This window comes from Barbatula barbatula, assembly GCF_947034865.1.
Source record: "Barbatula barbatula genome assembly, chromosome: 13".
Lineage (NCBI taxonomy): Eukaryota > Metazoa > Chordata > Actinopteri > Cypriniformes > Nemacheilidae > Barbatula > Barbatula barbatula.
Window position 1 is genome coordinate 19,979,450 of NC_136776.1, and position 27,237 is coordinate 20,006,686.

Here is a 27,237-nt window from a genome sequence, read left to right on the forward strand (position 1 = left end):
TTGACCTGTTCCTTACTCCTCTCTCTCCTTCTCTTTCACCGTATTCATACATCTACATTATAGAACAAGTGTATGATTAAATGTGGTGACCAAGATTGAACAATCCGCTTGCCTTACGGTGGCTTGCGTATCGTTACGCTTGCAGTACATGTCTAGCAAGTGCAGGTTCTTTCTCACCGTATTTTCTGCGTTTATTTGAGTTTGTTTGTATGCGTGTGTATGTATTTATGTGCTGGTAAATTAGATTGATGCTTTGAATCGAGGATGTTTAATTAAAGCTGAAGGTCATGTTTGAGATCAAAAGCATCTCTGTGTATCCCCATGGTGACACTTTCTTGTTAAATCTCAGTACTTATTTCATTCTTATGGAATTACTGCACTAAAGAGATAATTCATTAAACCTGTATGACTTTCTGTGTTCTGCAGAACGTTGGGAACCAGACAACATTGGACCCCATTGACTTCCATTGTATGAACACAAAACCACTGGGACATTTCGTCAAAATATCTTCTTTTGTTTTTCGACAGAGTCATGTGCAAGTTTTGTGTAAATATAATGAAGTTTTTGGGTGAATTTAGACATTGAGTAGCCTCTAACATAAAAAACTAAATACTAAACCAAATAAAACATTCAAAAGAAAAGTTGATTTGGAGGTAATTTCATAATTTGAAGATACATAAAAAAGGTTGGAACAGTGTGCACTGATAACACTAAAACCTAAAATCATGTGGTAAGAACGTAATAATTTCATGAATATAATAATTTGTTGCTTGGTGTGCAAACACAACTTACACTAATTAAAGTAACGTTTTTATTTTGAGGAAATACCATCTTAGATGTTTGCATAACCCTTGAAATTTTAGTACATTTTGTCTGGGAGATGAAGCGGGTGTAAATGCCCTCGACACATTTGCAAATGAGTCTGTGACTAAAATGGCCGAAGGTTACTTGTCTAAAGTTCAAACGTGCAGGGTTTAAATTTTACAACTGCTGGTATAATAAGATCGAGCGATATAAGTGCATGCTTTGCCGTAATACAAATTTAACTTTGATAGTTGATTTTTGTAGTGTGTGTAATTTATTCACTAGTGTCGGATATGTTGTGATTTTGCAGAATTTATTTTCTTGCATTCTAGGACATCATGATATCAAAGTTTTGTGATGTTTGGTATATGTTTAAACTCCCTATAATCTAGATTCAGATAGATTTTCTGAATTCACTATTTATAGGTATGTGTTTATGTTAAATTATATTTTTTGTTCATTCTGTGAACTACTAACAATATTTCTACCAAAATTCTGTTTTTATTTGCATTTATTTGCAGAAAATGAAAAGTGGAGAAACGGGTCAAATAACAGAAAAGGTGTTCTGGATTTTTTCAGACCTCAGATACGGCAAAGAACACAATTTCATATTCACTTTTAAGCAATACAACGGTAATATTTCTACATATATTTAGGAAAAGTTAAAAAGATATATTATGTTATCTTGTGTTAACTGGACTTTTATCACACTTTCCATGTCTCTTGTCATGCTGTCAGTCTTCCACATTGCTGTTGGATGACTTTGTCACTCCTGAGGTTTCATTTAATTGAAATTCAACAGACGCTGGACTGGAATGGCCACAATGCAGATTTAAAAACAAAATGTGTGTGTGTCTGGGTGTAATTTAGTTGTCATTGCAAAACCTTTTGTATACTTGAGGGCTTATGTTTTGACAGTAGTGTCACACAAATACACACACACACTGATAGGGTGTCAACATCCCCATCAATGTCGACAATTGAATTAATGAATGCAAACTCTAGCCTGATCTGACCGCAGAAGCTCTTGCCTTCGCACACTGCATACTAAGAGGTTCTCTGGCATACCGCACACACACTTCGGCCTGTTTACTATGGAAGGCACGCAGCGGCAGGCTGATCCCTGTGTGTGTGTGTTTGGCTGCGTGTGTGCTTACAGAGCGTTCGTGAACGTGTGTGTCCGTGGGAGTAAGGTCCAGCCCCAGCATAGGCTGACTCATAGCAATTAGGGAGAAGTCTAAGGCCAGCCACATAGTCCCATCTAATCTTCAGGCATTCTGACAGCATGTGTGTGTGTGCTCTTATATTTTGCCTTCATCCCTCTAATTATCTTTGTTCTGGGCTTAAGAAGCCATAAAATGTTCTTTGGTCTCACGATCTTTAGACTTCCTGTGACCTCACTTCCTGCGGCCACCACTGCTAGCAGATGTTGATGAGTTGATTGGCTTACTTCTTATCGCTCATCTACACAGCTACACAATCATGTCCTCCATTTCCTGTGACCTCACTTCCTGCACAGTTAGCCGATCAATCATCTTCCATTGCTCGAAGCCTTTACATGTCTCTCATTAACTTTCAGCGCACACATGTTGAGAGGTAATTTCATGACAGCATACCGCAATCTCCCCTCAGCCCGCAGGCAATGCACGTGCCATTAATTACAAATGTGCTAATGTCTAGTCTCAAGAAAAAGCACTATGACTCTTATTTTCATTTTTATAAATTCAGCCCACCCAACAAAGAGGCATGTCATCTACCATTATCTAGTTTTATCGCAGTCTCTGTGTTTCATGGTTTACGCATGCCGAACATGTTCAGCAGCACACCGAGTCCTCCAGGGTTGTCTGCCACAGTGTTGTATGTGATCGTGTTTTTATCCGGTTTGCCGGTTGCTGAGTTTGTATTAAACGAACCTCTTAGTAAGCTAGTAGAGTTACTGATAACTTCATTCAGACACCTTTACAGTCTTTTTCTGTTTAATAAGAGCTTTGTAGATCTCTGATTTGCCAGTTCAATGCCAAAGACTTTATAAAGGCATTCTGATCAGGAGAGGCTAAAGGTTTTTTATATTGAAGGTGTTAGATAGAAAGCTGAAGATCCAGAGATGCTTGAATGACCTATGTGGTTTTTCAGTTGACTGTATATGTTATTCTCTTTTAACATAAATGGTTACATAAAAAAGTGTATGAATCCTAATCTGTTGGACTCAAGTGTTTAACCAATGGAATAATTTTGTGGTGGTGTTTTGTGCTTTTTACAATTTGACATCCCCAGGTCACATTATGAAAATGAATACCCTGAATATTCCTCAGTGTTTCATTAATGTTTCATAGAACACAGGTTTTAAAGGTTTACGAGGGCAAGTAAATTATGATTTTCATTTTAGTGGGAACTATTGCTTTTTTGTACAGGTTGTACAGGTCATTTTAAATCTTTTCGGAAAGAGCTCCAAATTAATGTGAAATTCTCCTTTTCTCCCCTTCATTTTATTTTTCTGTTTGAAGTCGCCGTTATTTGGGTTCTTCAAAGCCCGTCTTTAAAACATTGAAAAGTCATAAAATTGATCACCGTGAAAACAAGGTCATTTCAAATGGCTACGTTAATGCCCATCAGTTCTGGGTCTTAGTGTGAGATCTGTCCGTGGTGCTGAAATCAACATCTCGCCCCCTTTGACTGAAGTATTGGCGCTCTCCAGGGTGCTGAAATGCTTCAAAGATTTCTGTGGCATTGAACCAAATCGTGATCGCGTGGGTGACCATCCCCTGTGATCAAGATTACTTCACGTTCATAGTGTACGTGTGTGAGTTGGCATATGTGACTTTACCCCACTGTGGTGATGTACAGATCAAGGCTCTGTGAATTCATATGCACGTCGGTGTGGGTGGACACTCACGGACGGATGTGGACGTCGCGTTTGCGCCGTGTGTGGGTAGGGAATCAACCGTAATTGGCTGCTTTCTCCAAACCATATGGTCCAATTAGAAGCTGTGATTTCCATCATGCTGCGTGCATGGAAAGCGTCCAAAGGGCCACCTGCCCAAAACGCCAACGTTCAAGCCTAAATCAAAGGTGAGATTGGATTCATGATGTAATTTAGGACATTTTAAATTTTTTATGTAAAACTGTTTTGCCTTCGAAACCTTGCAATTTGGAAAGATTTACAGTATTCAAATACACCCTTGATAGGCTGATGCATGATGTACCTACTGAATCTACGACCATCAACTACAACAAGCAGTTCAAGAAGGCAAAGATAAAGCAGAGCAGCTTTTATATAGACTCGACAATGCTCGCTGACTTAACTTTGCCATTGTCATTTTTTATGGCTGTAATTGTCTTCGCCTCAGGTTTCCAGGCACCCCGTTCCCTTTCCCGGATTCCTCTCGCAATTTAGTTTGTTCCCAAGTGCCTCTTCATAGTGTAACCACATCTGGAGCCTCTGACCCAACTGAAAGTTTCTCTCCATGGTGATAATGACTCCCCTGCCCTTTTCCTGCCTTTTGATCCATGTCAGCCTGGGCTGGGCTTTCACGCTTTAGGTTAAGGCGTAGACTGTGACATTTAAAAGAGTACACGTTCAGAAAAGCGCCCGGTACCTTCATTAATGTCGCATGTTGAGTTTGGTAACATCCGCCTGGCTCAATCTTAACAATGACGGTGCTTTTGAACTGCAAAATTGCATGAGACTTTTTGAAGACTCTTGACTTTGAGACTACTCAAGATAAAGCACTTGATGTGATTTATAAAAGAGTTCTTTTGAAGGTTGTGTTCCTGATGAAGTTTGCTGTGTTTCTAACAATAGATCAGATTGTGTTGCTTTTTTTAACTACTGACGTCAAATCTTATAATTAAAGGTCTTTTGTTCTGTTTTCTTATAAATGAAGAGAAACCCAAGGTTAGCATGTATCTAAATTTGTACTCTGCTGTTTCTTTTTGAAATAAGATGCTTTTCTCAGATGTGACTGATTTACTTTGAATAATGTCTTATTTTTAAACTCGTATAACATGGGTTTTTCACAAACCACGAATGCCTTTAAGAACTGCTTTGTCTTGACTTGTTGGAGTATATAAAGTGTGTCATACAGTGAAGACGTCAAAGTAGAAAATGGTTTTGTTACAGTTGATGTTGTTGCCACTTACTTATTCAAAACGTATGGTACTTCAGGTGATCGCATGATCCAGTGTACAGATAATGTGGATGGAATGTTTGTCATGTCACATTAATCATATGGGTGTTTTTTCAAACATGTACATTTCGTGTTTTAATTTTTGCATAATTTGCATAAGTTGATAAATCACAGCTTGATTGTAAATGACATCATGTGTATATATTTAATATCTCAAGCATTATCTCACTGCCTATGTTGTGTCCTTGGTGACCAAGTGTGCTAGTTATTTAAAGTGGCCATGCAACGGTGTTTCATGCATTCTGAATTATTTACAATGTCAAACATTTGTCTTCTCATGCTTGACATGGCCGACTTGTCAAAAAACGAGTTTGAAGTATGACGTAGTATTTTTGCGCTCGAAACACTCCCCCAGTGTTCGTTCAGGTTTAGGGAAGTTATTTTCAAACATGAAAAATCATTACGTAATAACTTTTCTTAGTCCCTTGACTAAGAAACCCCCACGCATCAACCAAGAAGAGGGGGAGAAATGGCATGCGCACAAATCTTTCACTTGTGTGCAGGAGAGAAAGAGAGAGAGAGAGAGAGAGAGAGAGAACTACGTTCGCGAAGTTCACCTGTGTGTGTCTGTGTGTGTGTATAGGGTATGATACTATTCTGTAAGTACTCAAGATTAACATGAGATATGCCAAAGCTCTGTGTGTTATGGCCGCTTTAAAGCTTTACCGCAGCTTTTTTAGTGGGAGAATTGTTTGTGTGTTAAATGATGACAAATGAGGGAAAGTAAATGCTTAAGTGGTTATTTTAAGAGTCTATATAAAAGGATAAGGTGCACCAGTATATCGGCCAATAATCGGTATCAGCCGATTAAAGCAATTTTTCACACTATCTGCAGATATATATTAAACTGCGGATGATCAGGGCTGCATTTTCCGAAACCTTCTTAACTCTACCTCATTCCTTAAGAGTGGTAGCCATATAGTTAAGAACGACTTAGTCTTGTGTAGCCAGACCTCTTTGGCCAAGGCCTGTCCAAGAGGCCATATGACTGACAGGTAAAGCAACCAATCACGTTTCGTTTTGTGCCGGGTCATGTTTAAAGGCGTGGAAATGTCCCGGCAGTAACAGAGCGGGGTACATTCTCAAATGTGTCAAAAGTTAAAAGCATCAAAATGATTGTGTAGTGTAAAGTTTATGCCGTGCACCTCGCCTACTTTTAAGAATTAACCATAGTGTGTAGCAAGACTGCTTCTTGTTGTTTCCAGGCGGACCGTTAACGAACGTGACACGCAAGTCTTGGGAAATGCAAACCAGGGCCGAAATAATCTGTCAGGACAGTTGCATTAAGAAAATTAAGAAATAGTAATTTAATCCTCAGAATTTACTTAATGTGAGTTAATAAAACCACCGTACTGTTTTTATCGGCATTGGTGGACACACTGTGAATAATCGGCTATCGTATCCGTGGAGAAATTTTGTATCGATGCATCTCTGATAAAAATGTATACTTTTGCGTCGAAAATGTAAGTTCTACATGCATGCAAAGCCAATTTTACTTGCTTTTCTTGTTTCTAAATTTTAGTTTTCATAGAACATAAACTGTATATGTATTCACAGAATTTGGTCTTAAGTGGTAGTAAAATAAGAATTTTCTACAGAGCAAATGGGTTTTTTTGGCACACCACTACGCATTAAAGATTACGGATTACTTGGTTACAGAAATGCCGGGTCTATGGGTTATTGTTAGAAAACAGGCAGCAGTTAATATAGAAAAATGGATTTGCACACTATAGTGCTTGTTGTATGTAATAGTCATTTAAAATGATTCATTTTGGCCGAAATAGGCTTGACGGTGAAATAATGCGTAGGAGTGTAACTTGGTCCAGAAGTGGTGTAATTTTGGTCGACTGGCCCTTTAAATCCTCATTATGCTTGCAGCAGTGCAGTGTAATGATGATGCATACGGGACAGCCCTGGTCCTTAAAGCCGTGTGTAGATATTCTGAGAGGGCAAAAACAAATCTCTTAGATTTTTTCTTTTTTTAGCCTTCTCCCATATCATTACTCACAGCGAAAATCGCTTTTTCTTTACCCTTCCTGGTTTATTCCAGCGAAGGTTTTCTCACGAACTCCCCCTTTAATTTAATTTTACGCTCCATTAATTGGAAGCTTAGAGTAACCGTGGCGATTCGCAGCAGGAGGTACAAGAGGTGTATTTTAATCCACTCGCCGAAATGGAAATGAAGGTTTTGGGGTGCTTTTCATTGTGGAAAATCTTGAAATGAGAAGCCATCAATAAAATACTAGTACTTGTTAAAAAAATCACAACGGAGAATAAAATAATTATAAAACATATCCTAGAACATCAGCATTTATAACAGTATTTTGGTGTGTGAAAATTATTACATTTTAGTTAAATATTGCATATTTTAGTACATTTTTTAATTTAAGCATTTGCTTCATTCTCATCACAAAAAACGATGTCGCCACCGCCCAACAACTTGGTTGCTTTCAAAGGTTTATGCTCTTTGTTATCAAGGAAACACAAGTTTTAGTGAAAAGTATTGTTGAGATATGAATATTTTTTATGTGTCATTTCCAAACATGGTGTAATGTTAATCAAACTACGCAAAAATGATGTCTATTTATTTACATTTCATAAATGCAAGCTAAATTATCCATATATAAACAGAGGCATGTTTTTCCCTCCATAAATATGTGATACATTTATTTTGTTAAAAGGGAAATGAAAATTGACATTATTTGCTCACCCTTAAGTTGTTCCAAACCTGTATACATTTATTTGTTCTGCTGAACACGATGATATGATATTTACCAGTAATATCTGGGGCACCCTTAACTAATATAGTAGGAAAAAAACACAATGGTAGTGAATGGTGTCCCAAAACAGTATGGTTTCCCATTTTCTCCATAATATCATCTTGCGTGTTTAACAGACCAAATAAATGTATCCAACTTGAGCGTAAGCTAATGATGACAGAATAAACCATTTTGGGTGAACTATCCCTTTAATATGTACGATTAAGACGTTCATGTACTGTATGATCAAACCTCTGTTGCATGGAACATTTAGTTTACTTTGACGGCTGTAGTTTCCAGATACAGAATAGAGCGAATTTGGCCAGCTCAGCTATTTCCCTTTTTTTTTTGCCATGTAAAATGACTGGATAAGCAGTTTCACACAAGCTGGTTAAATAAACACAGCCCATAAATACATGTTTCTGTCTGTTGTTGGTCTAGCGCTGCGCTTGGCTGTTTACGCTGGCAGCCGCACATCCACTGCATCTCCATCACGTTCGAGGCAAATTGCTACCCTGCGCATTTTCCTGCATGAGCAGTGGGGGTTACGCACACGCTTCGTCCCTGTTAATAGCGTTTGGTCGTTTTCCTCCGGCCGACGAGGTTAAGACGCTAGTTCAATAATGTGACAACCAGCTGGCCGTCTCACCCGGGAGGGTGTTTTATTATGGTTGAGATCTTTCGCAGAAATCAATGGGACATGCGACTGTAGGTTTCCGACTGGCCGCACTGGAAGCATGCTGTCGTGTTAGCCCGGTTCGAGACGGAATTCCCTAATGGTGAACGAAAAAACGTGTTTATTGATGCTGATAATAGACCTTGTAGTCAGTGGATTAAAGTTAATTGCTTTCTTATTTTCTTTATTTAGAAAAAAACTTAATATTTCAGCCAAAAAAGAACGTGATGTTATCACATCACAAGGACATCTAGGTTGTATTTTGTGCGTGACAGAGAAGCTGAAACAAATAGAGAAGCAAAAAAGGAAAGAATGTGACATGAGATAATTCAGGGCTAATGATGATTGGCGTGGAATCGGAGGAAGCTGTAGATCAGAGAGGAGATCGCTTGTGTGTGAAGAACTCAGGTGCTTATTTTTAATGCAGTGATAAAACTACCACTCCCAGCTGATAGGAGAGACACCTCCATAACACCCGACAAGCTTAGCGAGATGCAGAGATTTGAACTGTGACGTGAGATGCAAGTGAAAAGATCATGCAGGAAAAAAACAACATACGTTGTCACAACCAGGAGCATTAAAAGTAGTAAAGGGTAATGTTTTTATTAAAGACGGTATACATTTCAAATCCAAATCTGGATTAGTTTGAAGTGTGATACGGTTTTCTCACCTTCTTGGTCTTGAGTCATCAAGTGTGATGGTTCCCTTACTGATCATCTTGGTTTTTAAGCGTCTGCTAAATGACTAAAATGTAAATGTTGTGGACTTCTCTAGGTTCTTCTCTTGATATTGTGGTTTCAGTTTTTTTTTACCGTTGGCTCTCCTGGTCTTCCAGATACTGTAATGCTGTGCATAAACAACAAAACAGACAGATGCATAAAGCATATATAGTAAGGATGGTCTTAGAAGGGGAAGAAGGGGCAGGAATGGGGAGGGATAAATTAAGTTAAGCCAGTAGTAAGACTCTTAAATACTGAGATAACTACTACCCACTCGGACCACACACTGCGGAGTCCCCACTGGGCTTATTAGTTAAACACTGGAGAATGAATAAAGGGATTAACCTAGGATTATGCTATACATCTCCAATGCAAAATTGGTTGGGGGAGTGGACGAGACACCTGTCAAACACGAAATGAGGATAATGTATAGAAGCGTTTCTGAACCGGATGTGCTTCTTGAAAATAATCCTATGTGCACGCTGCGATAAAATAAGTTTCCTCAAGCATTCATCGAACCTCAAGGTTGACTGGGATTTGAACCTAGAACCATTGACTGAGCCGTGCACTTACTGTACATTATGCCATTGTAATCTATTATTTATATAATCTATTATTTACCTATTATTTAAGATTATTGTTTGCTTATTTGGTTTAGGATACAGGATGCTGAGACCAATGCTGGGACCAACATGTTTGATGAGGCAGTGGGCACACACACCCAAACAAATTCATGCACACCGACCAAGCGACTCTGGTTTACAAAGTGAGACACCAACTGTCACAACACAATAAACCGAGCTGAGGAAGTCCAAAACACTAGCAAAGAGAGAAAGAAAGGGCACATAGGTCATGTCTGAAAGGAATTTATTTCACATTCTTGTATATCTGCTAGTCAGACGACAAAGAACGCAAATTCTTTATCTAGTCCCTACTGAAACAGAACAGCATAGAGACTACAGTCTAAACAAACAATGGAATTTCAATCCGCAGAGCTTCAAACTTGTGTGTGTGTGTGCGTCAGGACAAGTGTGTTAACCCAAAAATCATCATTTATTCATCCTCATGTCATGGCAAACCGTACTTTCTTTCTCCTGCAGAACATAAAAGACGATACTTTGAAGAACGCTGATAACCAAACAACATCGAACCCCACAACTTCCATTGTATGGACCCAAAAACCACGGAGACATTTCTTGAAATATCTTCATTTGTGTTCCACAGAAGAAAGAGAAACATCCAGGATTGTATGACGTAAGGGTGAATAAATATTGACAGAGTTTTACTTTGTGCTTTTACTTTAAAAGCAAAGTTGTTAAGGACCATTGTAACAAATCCTTTCAGGTGTGAGGGGGTGTATTTGTGCCTGTTTCGGTTTTGTTTGCTTTGTGCATCCATGTGTCTGCAAATGTGTGTTTTTTTTTTTTTGTAGATTTTCCTGAAGTAATATTTTATATGAAACATGAAACTCGATGACTGTATAACCTAGGGCACAAGCCTCCGCAACTTTGCTCTTAAAGTGTGTTTGTACCAAAAGCCTCTTGAAAAGGCTAATGGGCATAATCGATTGAATTGTGAGTGAATTATTCTCATTTCTGTCTGCTGTTTTTCGCTCTCATTTAATTTTAAAACCCTCTTTCCTCGTAGATAGACAATCTTTGTGGCCCACAATGCTTCAATTATCTCTAAGAGCCCATTTGAGTGGCGCGAATCGCTAATGAGTGTTTCCGCTAATAAAGAATGAACTGCAGATCTGTCGAAATTGAATCAAATGCCACTGATAAAAATACTTTATTTTCATTAATATAAACTACCTGTCATTCAATTTAACCTTTTTATCCGGATATCTAAGAAAAACCAACAGTCTCACGGGATTCTTGACACGGCCACTAAATGTATAATCTATTCATGTTCATGTTTACAAATTTCTCTTTCTTTGTCATTTTTTTAAAATGTCTATATATGGGTGTGTTGGTGGGACTTCGATTGTCTGTCGAAAGCGATTTGCCTTTGCCCCTGCGCATTACAGTTAGGGGTGGGCTTTCGATACGACACGAAAAATTGGAAATTCGTGTCCATGAACACAAATGAATAGATGATAATTATCTTAACTAATCCACGAACTGCCGTGAGGCTGGGTTGGAAAAGAATATGTAATATTCAGAAGACATTACAAAAAGTGGCTTTCTGAGTCAGTTTAAGTGTTTTATACTTATTTCATAATTATTCATATCATGTGTTTGGAATTCATTTATTAAATAGGTGCTTGAGCGACCAACCGTTCGATGAGGGAACGTGAGACGCAGAGACCTGAACTGTCTAATATTGCAAACCGTATTAAAAGCTGACCGAGGAATTGAGTGAGAGAGAAATAGCGGTCAGATGAGTGAGCAATAAACAATATTGAAGGGGGAGGAGAGAGAAAATTTGATTAAATGAAAAGAGTAACAAGAGGGGTGTGAGGAAACCTGGTAGATGTAAGACTAACATTGAAGCTACAGACAAATCCTGGCTCTTTTATCTTATCCTCTCTCTCTCTCTCTCTCTCTCTCCACATCAAGGGTTCTCTGTGCGGAACCGTCACATATTTTGAGTGCGCTAATTAGTGGTTGATAAAACTAGCGGAGGTGATAATTTTGAGAGCGGCTGTCTGCGTGATAACAGTGATAGGAGCTGAATAAGGGGATAAGGAGTGTGAATACGACTGTGGCATGGAGCCAAATGGTTTGAGGTGATGGAGTTATGGGGATTTTACAGGTGACTCTGGAACAATTTGTTTGTTTTATTTTCAATCCAGATGGCGGACAGACAGACGTTCGTAACTCTGAGTTGATCAAGCCAGGTGTGCGTGCTTCTTAGCAGCGTCCGCTGGGGACGTAAAGTAGAGAGAACAGAGCTGTCTTGGAGGTTTTGTGTTGTTGTTTTGTGAACTTTTTTTGCGATGCCTTCTCTCGTTTGAAGTTTATTTCTGGATGGAAGCTGCAGTAAATGTGAAAAAATGAAGAAGGAAAAAAGAACGCCGTAAATGTAGATACATTTATGGTAACAGAGTTACGAAGAGCATTCAATACTGCTAAAGAACTGTGCTTCTCACAGACTCAAAAGTAAGAAAGTATAAATAAATCATTCAGTTTTAATATCCGGCACTGATATTTAAAAGGATTTTATGATTTACCATTTAGGTCTTTTTTTACGGTGGTATTCTTATCGCTTTCTGATCTCAGCGGATTACCTGATGAAGGTATTTCATGTCAAATGCATGACATTATTATGATGCGGGACTAATGGGATAATTTGCCCCAAAATGAAGTCTTTTATCATTTATGCAACCTCATGTCATGTCAATCCTGTATTACCTTCTTTATTCTGCAGACCCCAAAGATATTCTGAAGAACGGTATCCAAACAGCATTGGCCCCCATTGTATGGACATAAAACCACAGAGATATTTCTCAAAATATCTTCTTTTGTGTTCCACAGAAGAAAGAGTCAAATACAGGTTTTGAACGACATGAGGGTGACTAAACGATGACAAAAATTTTATATTCAAGTGAACTATCCCTTCAAAAGCTGATTAAGAATGGACTATTGGGGGGTAACATAAACATTCAAGATTTTTCAACCCAATAAAGGTATAGTTCTACCCCTAGATAAAAATGTTGTTATCATTTACTCGCCCTCTTGTCATTTCAAACCTGTACGACTTTCTTTCTTCTGCACAACAAAAATAAAATATTGATGTCACAAAAATGTTGTTAACTGGATCTCATGCACACGCATTGGTTTTGTGTCCATCCAATAGGAGTGAATCGTGTTCCAGTGCTGTTCGGTTTCCAACTTTCTTCAAAAAAATTTTTGTTTAACACTGAAAGAAGACACATGATGCCAAGAAAAGTGTTACATAGTTCCAAACAAATCCTAAATGACTTGAAGACTGAAGAATGAACTTGACACGAAGGGATGGACACAAAACGGATAAATAAGCAGCAAAGGAATATAGCAACGGACAGAACTCGAGATAAATTTATATGGCTGCCTATCAAATCTTGCCGATGTTGGCGAACAAATATAATATATCTATTCATCTTGGTCAAAACAGATGAACTCAGAATGCTTAAACAGATTAGATGCCAATATGACTTAATGAGTCACATATACAGACCCGTGCCAGCCACAAACACGGGCACGTGGGTATGTGACTACACACACCAGAAAGCTAATTCTTCTAATATGCAGAAATGTTTATAATGGTCTGCTGAAGTGCTTAAGAAGCTGCTGGCATAAACCATCCAAATCAGTTTTCGGCAGCGACACTTTATAATGTCAGTAAAGAACCGCTTTAGTTTCTCTAATGACTTACATGGGACAACACACACGAAACAATTCACTTCCATTGGTTTTTTACGTATATATACAATAGAAGTGAATGGGTGTCGACGCTGTTCGGTTACCGAGATTCTTCAAAATATCTTCCTTTCCATTCTGCGGAAGAAAGAAAGTCATTACGGTTTGAATTGACAATAGGGTGAGTAAATGATAACCAAATTTTCATTTTTCAACTTATAATGTTGCACGACGGACGACTGGGTATATCCCTTTTGCAAGTGTACATTTAGGGTGCCGTCCCAGTCGGAGCAGAGCTGTTTGATCGATCGGAGTGTAAATATGCCCTTTCTTGCTCTGAATCGTGCTTTAGTAGAGTTTATGTGTGTGCACCGCTGTCGGTGTGTGTGCCAAATACATTTCTAAAAGATGTTTAAGGCCTTTCCCAGAGATAAATAGACAGGGAATCGACCCCTGGCTGACAGAAGATACTGTGTGTGTGTGGCGGGGTATTTGGGGCTTGCATTTGCATATACGTCTCCATGGTGTCGTGCTGATTGGCTGTCATGCCGTGACAATAATATATATAGAGACAGTATAATTATGTGTTAGGTGTGTGTGTGTCGTCATAAAGGACTGTTAACCCCAAAATTATGTTTGTGTTTAGAAAAAAGTACCATAAAGGTTGTTTGGATTATATTTGACTCAAAGCACCGGCTGTTTTTAATAAAACATTTTTCATGTTTGTACCGTTAAGCGACATAAACGTTTGTCGCTCCAAATATGTTTGACCTTTTTTGGCGCACGATTTATTTTCATTTGTGGAAGAACCGCGGTTTAAATATAACCGGGCGATAGCGCTAATTGCAAAAGATGTATTCATGTAGATCTTTGTATTTTGCATTCCTCACGCAGGAATCACGAATCAGACGATGATTAGCTCCGACATTCGATATTTTCCACTCGGCGCTGATGTGTTTGAAATTGCGTGTTGAAAAAACGTTGTAATACGCCAAAGCGCTCGGTTTTCCTTTTTATGAGCTTTCAGCTGATGATTTTTGTAAAATTAGGTTTGGTTCTTATTCCCGAGGCTTGGGCAACTCTGTGCATTAGGAGTTCTGCGTTGCGTTTGTCGAAGAGCAGATCTGGATAATGATCTCTCTTGAGAGCCTAGATGACAATAATGACCCTTCCAGTTAGATGGGTTGACCTTTGACCTGCAGTAATGAGTGTTTCCTGCTCTCTGGACTCAGAATGTAAAGTTAATTAACTGCTGACATAACTTTTCTGCACTGTGTATATGCAATGTAGTGTTCTGTTAACTGTGGATTGTGTTGCAAAGGACTAATTTCTTCCATTAGATTCATGTGGACTGTGAAGTGGCATCCTATTTAACCTTATTAGCAAACCTAATTAAACATTAAGAATTAGCTTTTCTAATTTCTATGGCTTGGTTACCCCACTGTGGGTCTGCAGCATTGCGTAAGTATTGTGTAGTATATACTTTTTACCGCACTGTGGGTCTGCAGCATTGCGTAAGTATGGTGTAGTATATACTTTTTAAAAAGATGTAAAGTAAATTTTTGCTTTATTTTACACCCAAGTTGTAAATTGGCACATCATCATGGAAATAAATACCTCGTCAAAAATGTGAAATCGCACTTGCAAATACTTGAAGTTGACGCAGCGCAATGCATTGCATTGTTATATAACATATTCTGTGCTTTGCTGCATACTTGTGTAAGTAGATCGACTTAGTACACTATGCTTAAAAATATTTACGTAACGTTCACACTTTACATACTATAATTGGCAGAAAAACTGTATTTTGAGTTAGTCGTCTATCTTGAGTGGCTGAAGGTTCATTACCTCTCTACGTTTCACTGTTTCTCCTGGAAACACCAATTATCTCACATAGTTCCCTCCCTTCTTCTTCAAAAGATAACCATAATAAGTCTAACAATTATAACATAATGGTGTTTATGAATATAACCTCTGACTAGCAGAGCATATCAACACAGAGATAAGCCTGTCGGCGATAGGTCCTGACTTATGTAAATGATGTTTGCGTTGTAATGTTAAACAAAATGTGTCACGGGCCACTGCATGGCTAGTTTCTTTCGGTAATGATCTTATACGTCAAATCTTGCGCCTGCTGTTTTGTGTCGATTACAAATGGGGGCTTCTGTATGTCTAACTGTTTCTGTTATGAAATTGTATAGAAAATGCATTTAAAGGGGCAAACACTTTGCATTCAAGCTTTAAAATATATTTATATTTTGTTGCGTAACTCATCCCACTTGATTTGTGTTAGAATGATGCCTCCAATTGTGCATTTTATGGAGGAGTGCTGCTGTACAATACATTTACAAATTGTACAAGGCGGATGATAAAATGGTAGAAAAACATCCCACTTTATTCAACGGAGGCTCACAGGCTTCATCAGAATATCATGGAGGCTTGGAGGTTGAGGTCTTTTGACTTGGTAAGCAACCACCCAAACATCGAAACGGTTGCATGCTTAAACCAGCCAAAACACCTTAGCAACAGTTTAGCAATGCATTGGAAACCACCCCCGGCAATCTACCGTTGAACGTTCAAGCAAGTTCCGCACAGACGAGGACCAGCTTTCCTCAGAAAGTAAAAATTTAGTCAGCCATGTTGAAGGCAAGTAAATCACCAGGGCGTAAGTGACCCAAACCTATTCAGATTCCTCTTGAATAATATGGAATAAGTGCTTTGACCATGATACTGCATATTGCAAAAGCATCTAATCTTTTTCGCCCGTGGCTTCCAAAAGAGATGTTCACGTGTGACTGTTTTGAATCTGATATCAGGCAAGTTAGTACATCAGTTCCGTTGACACGGCCTTGATGCATTTTAAGGAAGTTATATGCGTTCTGAAAGCATAAATAGAGTGTCTGCATGTTTATCGCTGCATGCGTGATTTCACTAAAGCATGTCAAGGTAAATGATGCTTCTATTTTCATCGTTTGGGATTATTATTTTGAGCTTTAGTTGTGGAACATATTGCTTTTGTCATGCGCGTGGTGGATGCTAATAAACTTGAACTCGAATGTGAAGGTTTGACATTTAAAAGGAATTGCTAATAAGAGACAAAGATAATTCGTGCATAAGCCTCCCTAATTCTGATGTGCTTTTCAAATTTGTTGTGACATGGAGAAAAGTAGATTGTAATAAGACATTTTTCTCAAGTTGCGTTGGATAATTTATGAGATAAAAGAATCTTTCATCTGACATATACGGTGTTTGATATTCGACGCCGAATCAGCATTGATTTATAACATTTATTTCATTGAAAATGCAAATCAGGTCATGACGTGAAAGAAGATTGTATTCTAATAGTTGATTTTTTTCGCAAACATCGTTTCTAATGCCTGCAGTTTTATAGTTTATTTTGTAGTTTTATTAATAAATAACGTAAATAATATAAATAATTAAATTGTCTTATAATTTAAATGTTTAGTTTTTATGTTAATTTTAGTTCAATATTTAGCAATTTTGTTATGCTTCTGTCATTTTATTATTTATTTGTTTTATTTATGTTGCAAAATGTAAGATTAATTTATTTTCATTTTAGTTTAATTTAGTTTTGTGTTTATTATATATTTTTTGCCTTATTTCCGTTTATTTCTGAAGCAATACAGTGTTAGCAAACATCAGCAATGTGATCCATTTAAATTTATTTAAGGAGATAGGAGGCACGTTTGCAACATATCAAACTATTTCAACACGTTAGCATTTGGCAATCTGGATAACAGGTGGTTGGTAATAAGATGTGCAACAAACTGTAGTTATTTAATATATTTGTTCATGTGTCTGGCTTGCTCTTTAAAAAATCCGATCAGCAACCTTTTATTTAGATTATGATTAATTGTGTTCTTATTGAGCTTCGCGGGGTCTCAATGGGTTGGGGGGGGGGTTGCTGATCTCTCACTGTTGATTTTTTTTGGGATACCTAATGCCAGCAAATAACCAGATTAAGGTCTTAAATTCATTGATGCGAGACCCATCTCCATCCCACGGTGGAGGAGCGCTGTTAAATCAAAGTTATCAGACATGAGAGTGATATCAACTCGAACAAACAGCCGCTCAAATCAGTATGCAAATGCCTAATGTGGCGAATTGGAAAAACAATAGACCGTATGCAAATAAGCAAGCCGCACGGCATTATGGGTGATGAGCGACAGAGATAATGGTCTGAAACGGTTGATTTCTCAGGCTGAGGTTATTGCAAATGAGCTGTTTTTCAAAGTCATGATAGAACCTGTTATGATAAATAATTTCAGGAGGAGCGAGACGTCATTCGTGGAACACAAATGAAATGGGTGTTTTTTTTAAAGAAACAAAACGGCAAATATCCATAAAGAGACTATCACGTTTTAAGGTTTATGACCATAGTATATGTTAGTCGATTTCATTTTATTTGTCCCTTTCACTTTATCAGAGCAGCTTTGCTGAAAATCATCCTGTGTCGTTCGCCATGTCTTCGAGTCCCTCTTGAGCCGTGACAAAGAAAAACCTTTGCGTTTCGATGGACGATTTTTTTATTGCCACAGTATACACCGTGAATATTTTAATATTACTTTTCTACAAGTCATGTTTTGATAGAGTAAACTGAGCTGACTTTTCTGTAGGCGGTGTTTAGAACAGAAGGATATCGATTAAACTCTTCATGATTCATGATTAAGTTTCTTTGAAGTTGTCTCGAATTGATGTGGTGCATGTGGAGTAGATGAGGTTTGCCGGCTGTGTTCTGTTAAAGTTAATAGCTCTGCTCTTGAGATCTCCCCAAAAGGATTTGAACCCTTTAAAGTCCCAGTGAAAATGACAATTAATATACAATACAATAGAAAATAACAATTGCTATTTTTTCTTTAAATATTGAAGCATTTATTGTAAATAGCATATCAACGCGGGTCCTTCTCTTTTTAAAATTCATGAGCCCTCATAATCTTCAGGTAAAATCGGAAAATGCACTTCCGTCATGTAGTGACTGTCCATCTAAAATGATGCATGTAAAACGGCTTGGGCCGAGCATCCCTTACATCCTTCCCTTATCTGTCAGTCTGCTCCCAGTTCCATTTCAAAATGCAATGGCTGTTTTATAAATCCAATCCAATTGTCACGCCGCGACCACGATTATACAGCCACGCACACGTTGCCAGTTCCATTCGAAATTCATTTTCAATTGGAAATCTGTCAAAATACAGAAACAAACACAATGCAACCTACAGTTAACTGGGACTTTAAAATCCCAATGAAATCAAAACTGAAGTTTATTTTGGTTGTTAACATCGATATGCTAGCCTTAAGGAGCTAGTTGACTTGAAAATGATGTCGTCATTTACTCACCCTCAAGTTGTCTAAACCTAAATTTTACTACGGTGGTCAACGGTGGCCAAGAACTGTTTTGTTATAAGCTGTGTTCATCAGAACAGAAAAATGTATGATAGTGTAGTATTGACCTGTCGATGGCTCTCAGATCCCAAGTCTGTCTGTGACCTTCCATTAAACCCACCTGAAAACCGCACAGTCATCAGTTCCTCCAAAGCTCCCGTAATTCCCTCCCTGCCCTTTAAACCCCGCCCGACATTAATCCTGGGAACTAAAACGACCTTCCTTTGTAGGGTAGGACTTGTCGTGGAGTTTGAATTCTGCTTTTATCATCTAGTTCTTCAGATTGATTACTAAAGTTTTGGCTAAACTCTGAAGACGTCCCTCAGAAAGTACATTTTTGCTGTCATGAACACCTTTTACTCTTCTTGGGAGAGTGCCGCTAAGGTCAGAACCGCTTTCTGTTGTCTTATTTGTTTTAAAGGTAACCGTTTAGTTTCAATACACTCATAATAATATCTTTAATCCATTTCAAACATAAGTTAGAAAAGTTTTTTTAAAAGTTTTTTTCATGTTTAATTATCACAAAGTGGTGCATTTAGAATAATTCTGCTATATTTCAGTATATACTGTATATATATATATATATAAACATGGCCAGTCTGTTTAACCACTGTGTGCGGTTTCTTCTTCTTCTTGGCTTGGTTTGAATACAGTCTATATCACACTTCCACTCTCACGCCGTAGGTGCGAGCGAGACGGCAGGCGGGCTTTGTGCCGTCGCGTTCACATTACGACTGGCATATGGCAGCACGAAGTGAGAATGATATCGTGACTTTGCCAAATGTGGGATGTATGAAATGCTGTAACAGGTCGTGGGTGTACAAAGCCATAAAATAAGCTGAACCATCAGATTTCAGGATGCTTGAATGGCATCACCTGCCTAAACGGCAATGCTGAGTGATGGTGAGATCTCTTTAATATCCCACTTCAATGAGATTAAACACATCAATAAAATTAAACCGGGAGAAAATTGAGACTCTTGCCAAGATTTCCTAAACGGGGCAAAAAAGCGCGAAAGCCCAATTTAAAAAAGTGCAGATGGGTCTGGGATGGGGCACATAAAAAAAAGGGGCACGATATCTCATTCCCATAAGGACCAATTCATTCTACTAAATTGCGCAAATTAGAGCAGGGTAGTGATGCTGATAATCCGCAGGTCGGGATGATAAATTGATATTAATGAACATTGTGATTCATTGTGGTGGGTTTGCGGGCGGTTAAGATACATTATTAATGATGAAAATATTAATACTACACAATGTAAACGTGTTTAAAACCTAATTTTCACCAGGCACTGTACATCCAAAACGCAACCCAAAACAACATGGGAGTTGTATGCTCAAAAGCAAAATGAGATGCTCAAATGGAGATATTGGTTATTTATTTTAAAAATGGATTCGGGTTAAAAGTGGATTCGCCATCACTAGCGCAGGGTTTAAGATGTGTTCTTTTGGAGCGTCAAATAAAGCTGCAAATACCAGTACTTCAGTTTTTTTCCAGACATAATCTCACAGAGAAAGATATTTGGAAGATTCCAAAAGAGTTTTTGAACCCATTGACTGCCATTGGCTGCCAAATTACAATGGCAGGAGCGTAATTTCCACTGGGGACAATGGGGACATGTCCCCTCCACTTTTCAAATTTGTTTGTTATGATTTTTAACCGCACGCCCTCATCGCCAAAGAGACGTAGGACCGAGCAGTCTGCCTGTGTCGTGTGCGCACTACAACCTTTCAGTGAGCTATTTTTATTCACGTGGACGGCAGCAAGTAATTTTCTCCATAGGAATCCACTATGACAAACTCTAAGTACTTATGTTTAACGACCTGAACAACGACCAGGTAAGACCAAATTCTGTCAAACCTTACTTGTAATAAACACTAGCTTCTGTAAATGAACGAGCCCTTACTAAACAGATTAAGTTAAAAATCTCACGCTTTTATTTTCTATGTTGTTTTAAAGGTTAATGAGTAATCGTGTTAAATAATCGGGATCTAAATTTTGGCCAAAATGTGTGGTAGTCAATGGTGGCCAAGAACTTTTTGGTTATAAGCGTTCTTACAAATTTCTACATATATAAATGTATACAGATTTGGAACCACGCGAGGATGAATTCTCTCCTGATGCTTATACAGAAAATGATTTAGGACAGTAGTGAGCAATGTCGACTTCTTGAACCAAGAGCCGTCATGTTTTATTGATATTACCACACTAGTTTAAGGTCAGTGGTCCGCTTGCATGCACGCACATGAACCGCTGTTAAGCGCGACCAGCTCTCTGGTTGTTTTGGGCACATCGCAATATTCTCAACTCAATAAACGACCTGAGACCTTAAGCGGACCTGATGCATCTTGTCTGTGCGAGTGTTTATTTTCATCTAGATTTCCCAACAGTAAGTGATATCAGATTTTAACTACGCCTGTGGTGACATGGCAGCTATTGATTGGTCACTTGTTTTTGACAGTATTGGCCAAGTTGCTAATATTTAAGTGACGTAAAAAAAGGTTAAGAAAAATTTAATCTGCTGGTTGAAAGTTTGGTGGAGGTAGTTTGGGCGGTCTGAGGTAGTTTGATCCATGGAGGAGATATCTAGACAGATTTTGATTTTGCACAGCGTTTACTTCTGATGAACTAAATGAACAACTATGTACAATGAACGTCTCATGGGCGAATAACTGAAAAGTCAGTCGGTCTAAGGGTAATGTAGTGTTTTAAGAACAAATGCACATCTTGAGAACAAAACCAGCTGCAGGCTGCAAGATACCTGGCTTCTAAACATCTCAGTCACGTCGATGAAGGTCATGTGACAGTCGCGTTGCATTGCGATCAATGAGGTGACAAGCTCAAAAGCGTCTCCAAAAACCTTTGACGTCAACGTGCAGGAAAGTCTCTACAAATCAAAAACAAAATAGCGAAAATGTGCGCTTTGATTCCGAAAACAAGCCTTTAAATCATAACTGATTCATCAGCAAGGTGAAACGCACCGGGATGTGACCCGTCGTCAAAGACACAAAGCACTTCAATTGACCCTGTAGTTCCGCCGAAGTGAGGTTAGAGCGTTTCCGCCCATGTCTCCTGATGAAACCTCAATGGGGGGTGATTTATTTCCTCAAGATTGATGCTCAAAATCACAGCTTGTTTGTTCAGAGTGATACTGTCTCCATTCCCGCTGGCATGAGGCCTGATGAATGCTTTGTCGTGACTCATAACCAGCTATACCGCTGTTTTTATTACTGCCTTATTGTAATTAAGCATATAATGTATACGATCTCATTGGTATTGAGAAAACGCACTTGAATGTCAAGGTTTGAAGAGGTGTGGGTGTTTTGGACCTTCGCAAGTTTGCGAGTAGGAGAAAGAAAAGTAGGAGATGGTGCTAGCTAAAGTCTTCGACTTTAAGCAAGGGCGTAAGAACAACTTGAGAGTGGGAGAAGACAGAGGGATTTCAAAAATCCAAGACAAGCAGATATTTTTCAGCAATTAAAGATGGGGACGCCATGTTGATGTCTGGTAGTGTCTTAGAATTGTCAGAGTTAATAATAATAATAATAACAATGCATTTAGTTTAGACATAATTTTGTGGTGGTGGTGGTTTTAAGCATTTTTGTTTAAATGCTTTAATATTAAAATGGTGGCAGAATTTTTTTTGTTGGTTGAACTATCCCTTTAACCCACCAAATATTGACATCCGACCTATCAGAAAGGTTACCACCTTTGGTAAAAGCTGGGTGAGGTTGATCTTTGCATAGAATAACCTTTTTAAATGTGCTGGGTTTTATTTAAATATACTGCCTGCAGTGTGGCCCTTGTTTAATGTGCTTGAAATTATATTTTAATATCATACAGTAATTCTATTAAGTTTCATGAGATGTGGAAACGTAATACTTTACATAAAATCATCCAAGAGATCATCGGATGTATTAAATCCCCTTCGGGGGGAGTGTTGTGTGTTTTATCAAGCAGTCTGATCTCTTCCCCACCCCTAAACCGTACAATTCACACCTTGGGCCATCTGCAAGCCTTCCTCCACCCCTCACGCTTGCTGAACATAAACCACCTGGCCTTGGAATTCTCACATCATACACACATGTAAAAAAACCTCAATAATCTCAAGTGGGATAATCGTCCCTGAGAGACGAACATATTGAAACATATCACGCTGCCTTGAGATGATTGTAAAATAATCACACTTCAGCAGTTGGTATTCAAACATGACCATGACTACAGATGGAATGGAAGACTACGGAGGAGTTGTTGTGACAGAAACGGGTACAGTAAGAGGTGCAAGTTCTTCCTCTGAGAATCGAGCGCGATGTTTAGGTCTGTCCTCCCGGGGGTTTGACGACAGACAGAGGAAGTGGACTGAGAAATAAGAATAAACAAGTGTGACGAGTGTGGGGTTTCAGTCAGGAGAGTGCGAACTGCGAGAGAGAGAAAATCGAAAAAATAATGGAGGGTAAATCACAGGTATGGATAACTGCCAGCAACGGCGATGTGAAATGAGAAACGTTCTGCTGCCGTGTTTGAAAGCAACGTCTAATTCCTGTTTCTTTTACATGTGCGTGTAAAGCGTCTTAGTATTTTCAAGTTGTGTCAAGTTGTTTCAATGGTGTGCATATCCTGGAAATCGAACCCATCACTTTGGTAGTACCATAAAAATTGTCATGAAAATGGGACAGCTCACCGAAAAATTACGATAAGAGAGGACCAGGCCTGGACTTTATTTCTAGGTTTAGTTATGTTCGTATGGCCGACAGTCGACCACGAGGGAGCTGCCGGCATTTTTAAGTTCTTTTTATTGTTTGTTTATTTAATTAAAAGCTTGTTGTACGTACGCCGGTTCCCGCCTCCTACCTTCCTTTTATGGATCTTTTTTACAAAAGCAAAGCATTTTTTCCGACTATAGTGGTCGATGGTGGCCAAGAACTGTAGATCTACTAAACATCTTTGCTGTCTTGGAGAAACAATCGAGATTGTAAATAGATTTGCGATGTTTCTATTAAAAACAGGTTCGCACTCTTGTGACCAGTCTTCCTGAATCCTCTGTCAATCAAAATATAACGACAACACCGGGTCTTCGGGTCTAAACGTAATCCTCTCATGCTGTCCGACAGTTTGCACTCCTTTTATGATCTTACTTGTCGTTCACTAACTCGTTCCTCTCTATTGTGAACTTGTGTCTCATCCTAAATTGTATTCATTGCGCTCTCTCTCTCTCTCTCTGTCCGTGTGGTCATGGCTCTCTGTGTCTCATTGATTGCCGCCACGATGGATCGAAACATAATTTTCATCTTTGTACGAGCTCACTCGCATCCTGTCCAGCTTGTTTTCTTCTGCTTTTTTGGTAAGCAGAACATCAGATAAACACACACACACCTCTGTCTGTCTGTCTCTGTACGTGTTGGTCTGTCTGTTCAATGTCTGTTGGCCAGTCTGTCTATAAAACAACAATTCAAAATGTCTTCCTCTCACGTTCTCTCTCTATCACTGACTTCATCTGTATCTGTAAATCAATGTGGAGGGCGCTGATAAATCCTTTCAGTTAACTAAGTGATGTCACTCAGGAAATTGGTTGCGGCCTCTGTGGATCAACACGTTCGTGGAATGCAGAACACACCAAGACCCTTGCAGCTTAATCTTTCGTTTTCTCTTATCTCCTGATTTCATTTCATATCAATCTGCCTCATTTAAATGACATCACACATCTCCTATTTCTACTTCCTGTCATTTTTGGCTCCTCAACATTTCCTCTTAATCTCCATCAATTTTCAATCAGACACGATGTTCAGTCGGGTGTAAGAAAATGACCTGGAACAATTTGTCCCAGGAACCTTTTTCCCAGGAACATTTTGTCTGCGTCTAAAGTACAGTGACGATTAGGCAAATCCGTCCCGTGATGTAGGACTGCATGTGACTGCTCCTCCCAGTCCAGGAGGGGGCGGTAATGTTCAACAACGTTGATGTCACATTAAGCGACGGACAGTCGTAATTATTTTTGTGCGACAATGCCCAGCTTGTTTAACCGACTCGATATTTTAAGTTTGCCTTTTCATTGCGGGCCATCGTTTCCAATTCCCATTGTATTTCGCACTCTGCAAAAGCACATAAAGCATGGAGCTCGTCGTCGGTCCATCTGTCATATTTTTATATCCATTTCAAACAGTAAACAGCTGACACTACACGCACCACAACAAACTTTTTAAGTTGTTGGTTTGTTTAACCTGAACACGATGCAGCATGCAGAGTCAACCAACGAAATGGGCCCACCCCCCAATCTTCCGTAATCTGGAAAAGTGCTGCCTCACGAGCAGGGACTTTCTGGGGGAGAATTTTTACCAAGAATTTTGTTTTGATCCCGGTTCCTGTGATGTGATGTTAAATTCGGAGAAACGTTTTTATTGAATTAAACAATGAATGAACCATATGCTCCCTGAGTCCCTGTTGTAACATCCACCCGTTGTTAACGGAAAAGGGACATTTAATGGTGAGTAGCAATGACATTCGCGTTAATGAATGTTCAGTGCTTGCAGAATAATGAAAAGAAAAAAAATAGATTCAAGGCTTTTGAGAATCGATATTGAATCGACCGCATTTAAAAAAAGGATAAATCGACAAAGTACTGCCCCAAAGTCACGAGTTCCGGGGGAAGTTCCCGCGGTGGAAATGCGCCATATACTGTATGTGTGTTACAGAGTTTTGTCTAGTAAAATGGTACTGACCTGTGGTGACAATTGGGTACAACGGTCCGGTCCATTTTACATCCCAGTGGGATGGAGACGAGTCTATGACACGCATGCAGTTCACTGAACGTTTTAAATGTTGTCGGTATAAACAGTCTAATTTCGACAGATTATTTAATCCGTCGAATTTATTTAATCACGCCGTCGATCGCCTCTTTATACTCGCTCATCCGCAGATGAAAGCTTTCTTGCTCTCAGCTGCCGTCTAAATTTCTCTCTCTCCACAAATCTTTGATTTTTACTGTCAGACGTGATTGCGCGGGCTTTTGTACTTCGGATAAATCGCTGGTGATACTCTCTCAGGATTTAAAAAGGTGGTTAGAAAACGAGTTTCTTTTCACTTCTGGTCACTTTCTGAATGCACAACACCACGTGAAGTTTCGTGTTAATGCTCTTTGAGACTTTTTTTTAAATATGAAGTCTAATTTGTTTTCACGTACACATTTAAACGTCCTTGTTATAAAAGCATTCTCATATTGAGCTATTTTCAGTGAAAAGGAACATCATGTAAGTGAAGATCTGAAAATAAGGGGAGCATTTATAAATGTGCACAATCAAGACAAGAAAAGAAAGAACAAGATCTCTCGGAAAACCAGATAGGCTTTCTTTTCATCTCTTTCAATGGTCTTTTGCTGTTTACGAACATACAGGCCGTATAATGATGTGTTTAAGATAAAAGGAACGCTTGCTATATAGTGTGCATTAAAGAAAGTTCTTTTTTTCCGCACAGGGATTTCTCGGAAGGTTCAAGGGACCCCTGGTTAGTCGTGATCTTTTAGGCGTGTGGACCTGTTTCATTGAAGCTGGAATTTCCAGACTTTCATTGCTGAAGAGACTTTAAATTTCACCTTGAATGCTGTTTTATCCGAGTGAAACAACGCTTCGAATAGGTAAGTTTGTAATTTCCTTCATAATACTATAAAACCGTATTACAATTTGGCACTTTTAACTTCTTGCAACAAAAACTTTGCACATTCCTCAGTTTATCTTATCAGTTTTGGGTTTGCTTTTGAGTTATGAACCATTTTTAAAAATCATCGTTCATAAATCGGATGTCATGTGCTTCGTGCAATCAATGTTGCTACATCATTTGTTTCGCTGTGGGTCTGTAGATTTACTAGCGTTGCTGGACGTTGTTTCGTCCACGTCAGCGTTTGCGAGAACTGTTTACGAACGTGACTCATTATGTTGCTTTTGTACAAAAAATATAACTATTTATAAACAAGAACTGACTTGTTCCCAACTCTACTGGGGAATGGATGTACAGAAGTTGTGTCAGCAAAAAGCATTTTAGCAAGGATGAAACTAAAGGATCAATTTGTTATGGCTAGGACACCTCATACTGTATTTCTCTCTCTCTTTCTCTGTCTTTCTCGCTCTCTGTGTTATAACTGTTAGACACTTAGATGACAACATTTTGTCTGATACTCAACAGAAAGCGACACACACTTACTCAGAATTTTGCTAGACAGGCCCATGCTGTTCTCTCTCAGAGGTTTAAGCGCCAACTCTGAGGTCCAACTGAGAAATCCTGCAAGCCAATGAAGGATTCTTACTGTGAGCGAATGTGTGTGTGTTTTCCAGTCAGGTTAGTCTGTTAGGCGCATT

At 38.8% G+C, this 27,237-nt stretch overlaps 1 protein-coding gene across 2 annotated transcripts in view; it reads left to right on the forward strand.

Moving 5' to 3' along the window:
- Positions 1-27,237, forward strand: part of elfn2a (extracellular leucine-rich repeat and fibronectin type III domain containing 2a) — a gene marked incomplete at its 3' end in the record, with an annotated part of 91,532 nt that overhangs the window by 18,431 nt on the left and 45,864 nt on the right. The window contains exons 1-2 of one of the 2 annotated variants that reach the window (XM_079470653.1): positions 19,094-19,273; positions 26,360-26,519. Of the gene's footprint in view, positions 1-19,093; positions 19,274-26,359; positions 26,520-27,237 lie in introns of those variants that run through there. The other variant, XM_079470652.1, reaches the window with a different exon arrangement.